The following is an 8892-nucleotide window of genomic DNA, read 5'->3' on the forward strand; positions in this document are numbered from 1 at the left end:
ACCTTTATTTCTTGATATCTCCTAAACAGAGATTTTCCTGATATCATCTGGTGTCATTGTTCTCCATCTCAACTATTCCTTTAGTTTCTCAAAATTTGTCATTGAGTGAGTTTTAATGATTACTTATTAAACATTGGAAGGTTTTTCTAGCTTACTTGGTATAGCTTGGCCTGTTCCTGCAGGGATAGTTGAACTTTTCCATTGATAACCTAACAAGGAAAGATCTAATACTAATAAAAGGTTTCAAACTTTTATTTTGCCTTGGAAAGTAGGGATTTGATCTGCAAACATGAGAGACACAAAAAGGGAAACACCTCTGCTTCTTTAGTACCATATTCCCATTATCAGATCTTCATATTAAATTGGAAAATTGGCAACTGTTCACCCACATTCCCCCTCCCCGATATGCTCTCCTGCTGCTTCTCCTGCCACTGGAGTGGGGGGAAGAGGGGAAAAAGAGCCATTCCAGGTACTTGTAATTGAATTACAATTGCAATTGGAATCAGAATTTCCATTATAATCAAAATGGTTGTTAAGTGAGTAATGTGCAATTTTACCTTTTTTGCCATAGGTAAGAAAATCACTGTAATAGTTAAGTGGATCATGTGGTCATGAAGTGAATCTGGCTCCCCCATTGACTTGCTTGATAGAAACTGGCTGGGAAGGCCATAAATAGTGAATAAATGACCCTGGGCTGTTGCAATAATTATAAATGTATGCCAGTTGCCAAGCGTGGGGATGCTGCAACAGTTTTAAATGCAAGGATCAGTTGCACTTTTTTCATTGCCACTAGAACGTTGAACAATTGATAAATGAAAGGTTGCCTGTTAAGGACTACCTATACTTACATTCTCTTGCCATGGTACACTAGAAAGTGGATACAATTAGAGAAAATAGGTCTTCACTCTCCTTCCAGTGTGGTGTTGGCTGAAGAATTATTTCCATCACTTCTATTCCTCCATTTGTATATGCAAGAGCTGTTACACATGTGTATAATTATCCAAGTACTAATTCGCCAAAGTTTCTGGAAGGGTTTGATTCTATATGGTAAATGATGTAAAATCCCATACATGGCAGCATGACATAATGATGCAGCCATAACTGCTGTGACGGCTTAAGGGAAGGCAGATAATATATTTCATTCTGATAAATTCAAATAATTCATGTTCTTTCCTTTCCGTCTTTTCCAATGTCTAACAAAGTACATTGTGAATTACAAAACTCATGCTGTTAAAGTAAGTCAGACTTTCCCCCAATTTTATTCAACGTCACCCTTAGAACTCCATAGCTTTGGTCTGCAGTTTAGATCTGACAGGGAAATATTAATTAATTAATTTATTTATTTAAAAAAATTATATAGCTGCTCAACTCACCTGTAGGTGACTCCAGGCAGCTTACAAAATGTAATGTTGCAAGACAATCTGTTTCATGCCACTTCCAATGGAAGGTAATTTAAATCAGAATTTCCTGAAATTACTGTTCATTCTATTACCTTTTAGAGCACGATACTCAGTGATGGGATTCAGCCAGTTCGGACTACTTCGGGAGAACTGGTTGTTAAGTTTCTGAGCAATTTGGCAAACTGGTTGTTGGAAGAAATCATTAGGGCAGAGAACCGGTTGTTAAATTACTTGAATCCCACCACTGATGGTACTGCAAAAGTACATCCTATCTCACAATTACAGATTCACATTGGTTTGAGACTTTGTTTCCTTGCAATATGGCCATTCATACATTCTACATCAGTGGTTCCCAAACTTTTTTTGGCCATGTCCCACCTAAGCATCTCGAAAATCCTGATGCCCCCCCTCCCCGTGACATATAATTCTTACTGTTGAAAAAGTGAACGCCTACTCATAGGAGGAAGCCTAAAAGGCCATTAACTTGGTTTAAACAAGGTTCCAATTGCCCCCATTAAAAATCAAATTGCCCCCCTGTGGGGCATGGGCCCCACGCTGGGAACCACTGTTCTACACCATGAACTGTGGTTAAACCTCCAAAATGCCATGTTCATCCATGCTACGCCAAAATAAGCAAATATGGTTCAAGGGGCCAAGATATAATACTAGTATGTCTAAAAAACATACCTAGCCAGGCTGGTTACAAGCTCTGCAAGTGCTAATCTTAGAGAACAATGGTGGTTGTATTTTTTTAGCTTAGCTAAAAAAAATGTACCCATTTGGATAGTTTATGGTTCAAGAAAACCAGAACATAAGTCAGTTGTGAGGTTTCAGATCTCTGCTGCAAAAATCCAGATGCCCACTTCCCAGTTATAGATCATGGGGATTTTGAAGCCAGGTTAAACAGTAGCTTGAGCCTTCTAATGAGACATCTAAGAGGTTTAGTTTTGTAACCTTGCACATTTGTAAGCCGCCTGCCGCATCCCATACTTCAGCCCACTATATCACCAAGAAGCAGAATATAATGTAGTCCAGTTCTACAAAATTGTCAAGTCCGGTTCTACAAAACTGCCAAAGTATCCTGTTGCAATATTTTCAGGATCAGACTCAATAAGATCAACAAGAGTTAAAAATTTAACTATATATTCTTTTATTTACATTAGGCATTCTATATTCACTGAATATTCACAGATAGAAGCAAGGGAAATGGTGTAGGTAGCTCCTTATATATACAATGGGTGGAGCTATATGTGGGAGTGGTGAATTATGAATACATTAAGAAGTGAAGAATAAGTTAACCCCTGATACCCTGTCTGTACACTATTTACACATTGGAGAATAAGGCATTTACATCTGACAAATCCCCCTCTAAATGCCGATTCGTTATACAACACCAGTTACATTCAGATTCAGGACAATACAAAACATACAACTTAGAGGTTAAGTATTTATGCTGTTTAGAAGGTAAAGGCTTCGTTAATATATCAGCTAATTGTTCTGAAGTGTCGCAATGCACTGCTTTAATAAATCCATCCTGAGATAATTGTCTCACATGTTTAAATTTTATATCTATATGTCTGGACCTTTGTCCAATGGCATCAGATCTAGATATTTCAATGGCTGCTTTATTGTCTTCATGCATAACAAAAGGCAGAGCAGGTTTTTTCCAGACATCTGAAATTAAATCATTAAACCATACAAGATTATTTGCGGCCTTGGATAAACAAACATATTCCGCTTCTGTTGTTGAAGTAGCCACTAGTTCTTGTTTACCAGTGTACCAGTAAACTGGACAGTCATTTAAGAGAAATACATAACCAGATGTGCTTTTTCTGCATGAGGTGTCTCCAGCCCAATCTGCATCTGCATAACACGTAAGCTTTGGTTCTTTAATATCATTAGGTTCTAACATTAAACAAAAGTCTAGTGTACTTTTTAAATATCTTAAAATTCTTTTAACAGCTTCCCAGTGGTACATTGTTGGTTTGCTGACATGCCTAGATAATAAATTGAGTGGTAAAGCGATGTCCGGTCTAGTCCAATTAGATATGTAAAGGAGTGAACCTATGATTGATCTATAGAATGTATTGTCCTTGAACTCGGGAGAAGATTCATCAGAATTCCTTAGAAAGTCAGTTTGCATAGGGGTATCACAAGGTTTGGCATTGTTTAAGTTGCATTTATTTAAAAGATCTATGATCTTATCTCTCTGGGTAAGTTTGAATCCCCTTTTTGTCTTATTAATTTGGACACCAAGGTATTTGTTTACCTTGCCTAAAGATTTCAATGAGAAATGTTCATTTAGTTTAGTTACAAAAGTTTCTCTTCTTTCTTTATGTTTTCCTATGTATAAAATGTCATCCACATAAATCAATACAAATTCAATGTAATCATCACCCCTCTTGACAAAGAAACAATTATCAGCAGTGGTAGCGTTGAAGTCCATGGTCTTAAGTACTTTTACTAAACAATCATACCACCGTTTACCAGATTGTTTTAGCCCGTATAAACTCTTGTTTAACAACCAAGTCTCATTTCTGTTTGTGTATGGACTATGAGGTGCTCTCACGTATATTTCTTTATCTAATTTTGCGTGTAGGTACGCAGTCTGTATGTCATATTGGAATACATCTAGATTGAGTGCTGAAGCTACCACTAGAGCTGTTTTGACACTCTCTGTTCTTACAGTGGGGGAATACGTGTCAGTATAGTCCTCTGGATATTTCTGTGCATAACCCTGTGCAACCAATCTAGCTTTGTATAGAGTATTTCCTCCCTCTAAATTCTTAATTTTATATATCCATCTGGTACCAATAATTGTCTTATCTTCAGGTGCAGATGCAGGTGTAAATACATTTAGTCCTTGTAAACTTTCCATCTCTTTCTTCATTGCTAATTCCCATTTTTCTTTTTCTTCGTGAGGAAGTTTTAACACTTCCTCGTATGTATTGGGTGTTGTTGGTTCACCATTCATGTGCATTACATAATCCTTGTATTTATTTGGCATTTGATTTCTGGTGTTTCTAATGATTTTCTCGGGTTTACTATCGTTATCATGCAAATATCTTGCTTCCTTTTTTGTTAGTGTGTCTGTCTTTATTTTGAGTTGGCTATTTGTCCAAGTTTTGGTTTTGTTTTTATATTTGTTGGTATTTTGTTTTTCTATAGTCCCTTTCTCATGAGATTTTGTATCTTCATGTTTATTTGGGAATATCTCATTAAGATGTAATTTAGACCAGTTAGCTTGTTCATGGAACACAGCTGTTCTGGAGACTATAAATTTGTTGTTACTATCAATGAATCTGTATCCTTTAGTGCCAGTCTCATATCCCATAAATCTGAGTCTCCTGGACACATTTTCTCCCTTTCTTCTTAATTGTTTAGGTATGTGTACGTCTGCTGTGACTCCAAATATATGCATGTGTGCTAATTTTGGTTTTCTATTATACATCACTTCATATGGTGTCTTATTTATAATGCTGGACCATGTTCTATTTTGTGTGTAATTTGAATAATGTAAGGCTTCTGACCAGAATTGTTTGCTTAAGCCAGCATCTTCCAATGTGCATCTAATCATGGTTTGTAATGTGGAATTTTTTCTCTCTGCAATCCCGTTTTGGAACGGAGAAAATGGACTAGATGTGTAATGTAACATTCCTTTGTCTTTTAACCATTGTGAGAATTCTTTAGACATGAATTCGCATCCTCTGTCTGTCATAATTTGTTTTATTTTGATGTTGTGTTGTGTTTCTATGCGTTTGTAAAATTCTTTAAATTTTTGAAATGTTTCATCTTTGTGTTTTAATGTGTAAACAAATCCATAGCGGCTATAATCGTCCACTATTGTCAGGAAGTAACGTTTCCTATAAGTGATTGATGGAGTTAATGGACCAACTAAGTCCATGTGTACTAAATCAAAAATTTTGTTAGTTGATCTGGTAGATTTTCTTGGCCTGGGACTAGTTTTTAGTTTTGTAGATTTACATACTGAGCATTCCAGATAATTTTCACAATTCTTTATTTTAACACCTTCTGCGTGTTCAGTCATTTTTTGCACTACAGGAAAACTGGCATGTCCTAACTTCCTATGCAATATGTGAGCACACTCATCATGAATTGGTTTACCTATCTTTGGCTTCTTATCGTTGTGTGCATCTGTGTGATCATGAGATATTTTACATTCATCATTGTCACTGTTGCTAACATTCTCATCATCTATTTCAATACAATCTTCCATATTTGAATCAATGTTATGTAACCATTTTTCTTTTGTTATTAGGTAAGGTAGTCCTCCTTTAGTCACCACAGTGCCTACATTTATTTTATTCTTTTCCAAAGTTGCCTTTCCTTTTGAAAAGACAATGTTAATGTCAGAATCTCTGCTTAGTTTTATGGCACTTAATATGTTATGAGGTATTTCAGGTATTAGTAATACCCCCTCTATTTTTCCTAAACCAGGCAAGGTTACATTTCCTCTACCTAATACTTGAACCTTTTCTTGGTTAGCTACCTTAATTACAAATTTATCTTCTGCAAATGAAGACAATATACTTTTGTTATTAGTGGTGTGATTAGTTGCTCCAGAATCAATAAGCCAATTATTGTTCTCACTTTGTTGTGTGTTAGTGTTGTCTTGTTTATTTAATCCATTCAGTGAACCAGACTTTCTATCCTTTGAATTGTCTCTGCCCCCTCTATTCTCTCTGTGATTTGGTGGGCTCCTATATCTATGCCTTTCTATGGAAGGCTGTCTATAATCGTATTTGTTTCTGTATTCTGATCTATATCTTTCTTTTAAGAATTTTGGGCAATCTCTTCTATTGTGTTCCCTGGATCCACAATTATGACATTTAAATGTTCCACTATATTTTTCTTGGAAAGCTACTTTCCTATATGGTTTATGTTCTGTGTGATTGTTAGAACGATTCCTTCTAGAATTATCTTCTGTTATCAATTTGTTAGATAGACTTTCTATGGATAAATACCCTAGATTGATTGTGTCTAAATGTGACATAAAATTGTCCCATGATGGGTCAAGTGAGTTGATAATGACACTTTTCATTGTTTGGTCTGAAATCACCTCCCCCCTCAAATGCAGTTCAGCTCTTATTTTGTTCAAAGATATTAAATGTTCACTTATGGAAACCCCTGGTTTTATCCTAGATGAAAAGAAGTCTTTAGATATCCTTGTGGTGGTGGCTACACTGTCACTGTGAAACAAATTAAACATGCATTGAATAATTTCTGAAACAGTCAAATTTGGCTTAATGCTGTGATACATTGCAGGAGACACACTAGATATTATTAAGAAAAAAGCTCTATGGTGTAAACAATCTATTTTTAGTGTCCAAGGTCTTTTTGGGGGACTAGTGATAAAAAACAGTAAGTTTTCCTTCATAAAGACAACCTGGAGCTGTTGATACCATTCTTGTAAATTAATGCCATCAACCCTTAGTTTTGGGAAGTCACTGGGTAAATTTCCGACATTATTGGGTCCATTACTTACAACCTGAGGTAGTCCGTGGTCTCGTAAATGCAGAAAATTGCAAAACGGCGTGGGGATGCTCGCTACGAGTCTGCATGATCTTCTCTCCTGTTCATGTCTTCCCGGATCGTCAGCGTAGTTTCGCGCATGCGCGTTGCTCATTTCTTCTTCGGCGTCGTCGTGGAAGGTTCTCCTCATTGCGGCTTGCTCGCTCTGCTCTTCTTCAGATGAGTCGGTCTCTGGTTCGACTTTGGGGATTCTGGCGACGGTGGCTGTTCTTCCTCTTCTATTGAGAGCGTTGGTGCTTGCTTCGGTCTGCGGCGTAGGGCGGTATCGGCAGGGCTCTCTGGGTTCCGGCGTCAGCGCTCTAGTAGTCAGGATGGGAGCGGGCAGGTCTTGAGGCATTGGCTTGCTCGTTCGCTTTTTTGGTGTCTTTTTAGTAATTTTCAGTTTTGGCCCAAATGCAGCAAAGAGCGTTTTCATCGCTGATTTTATTTGGTGTTTTGTTGGATCTTCCTCGCTTTCTGGTTCTGATTCTTCTGAGGTGTTTGAATCTTCCTTTTCGTTTTCGTTGTCCGATAATATTTTTCGCGCCAGAAATTTTGAATTGAGCTTGCTGATTGGCTCTGCTTCGTTCATCTTGGAGGCCGGTTGAAACCAAGATGGCCACCATTCAAATTTTTGCGCGGGATCATCGTTTTTCTTCTTTGTAATGATTTTCTCCGCAGTCATATTACTCACTATTTTTGGATCTTTGGGTTTTTCATTGGTGATGTTTTTCTCTCTCGCTGCTCCGCTGTTCTTTAGCATATCTTGGAGGTTCGCGATGAGGCTTTCATCATTCTTCTGGCTTTTTAATAGTTTTAATATCTCTGACCTGAGTTCGTTATTTTCTATTTCGATTTCCTCCTGGTCATCAATTATTTCTTCGTCTTCAGTGGTGTATTCTTCGGATTCTCTCGAAATTGCATTCGTGGATTCGTTGATTATTTCTTGTTCCGTTTCCATTTCTTTGCTGTAGGCCCTGGTGTTGGGCCTATCTTTCTTAGACATTTTAAAGCTTTTTTATTGAGTCAATTAACCATCCTCTGCTACCAGTTTGTTGCAATATTTTCAGGATCAGACTCAATAAGATCAACAAGAGTTAAAAATTTAACTATATATTCTTTTATTTACATTAGGCATTCTATATTCACTGAATATTCACAGATAGAAGCAAGGGAAATGGTGTAGGTAGCTCCTTATATATACAATGGGTGGAGCTATATGTGGGAGTGGTGAATTATGAATACATTAAGAAGTGAAGAATAAGTTAACCCCTGATACCCTGTCTGTACACTATTTACACATTGGAGAATAAGGCATTTACATCTGACATATCCTTTCAACGCTTGGCTTGGTGGCTCAGTAGCTAAAACACTGAGCTTGTCGATCAGAAAGATCGGCAGTTCGAATCCCTAGTACAGGTCTCCTACGTGAGTAGGGGGTTGGACTAGATGACCTCCAAGATCCCTTCCAACTCTGTTACTGTAAAAAAACCAAAACCCTTTGGTTGCAGTCTTTGGATTCTTTTTGAGGAGAGACTTGCATAGGCACGTAAAGTTTGCTTGGGCAAGGATTTCAAGAGCATTTTCTTCAGCATTTCTCAACTAATGTCCTTCTTCCTCGGGACAAAAAACGGGAGCGACGGAGCCAAGAAAGGGAAAAGCCCTTCCACCACCTTTCCTATAGGATGGAGGTGAGGAACTATAGCCCCTTTATGATTTGAGTCAGGGGTCTCCAACCTTGGTAACTTTAAGACTTGTGGACTTCAAAGCTGGCTGAGGAACTCTGGGAGTTGAAGTCCACAAGTCTTAAAGTTGCCAAGGTTGGAGACTCCTGACTTGGGGACTTCAACTTCCACAAAGGCCGTAGCTCCTCCAGCCCTGCTTATAAGGCAGAGGTCTTCAAACTTGGCAGCTTTAAGACTTGGGGACTTCAACTCCCAGAATTCTCCAGCCAGCTCTT

Source organism: Pantherophis guttatus, chromosome 5 (genome assembly GCF_059756535.1).
Source record: "Pantherophis guttatus breed Tessera chromosome 5, ASM5975653v1, whole genome shotgun sequence".
Taxonomy (NCBI): domain Eukaryota; kingdom Metazoa; phylum Chordata; class Lepidosauria; order Squamata; family Colubridae; genus Pantherophis; species Pantherophis guttatus.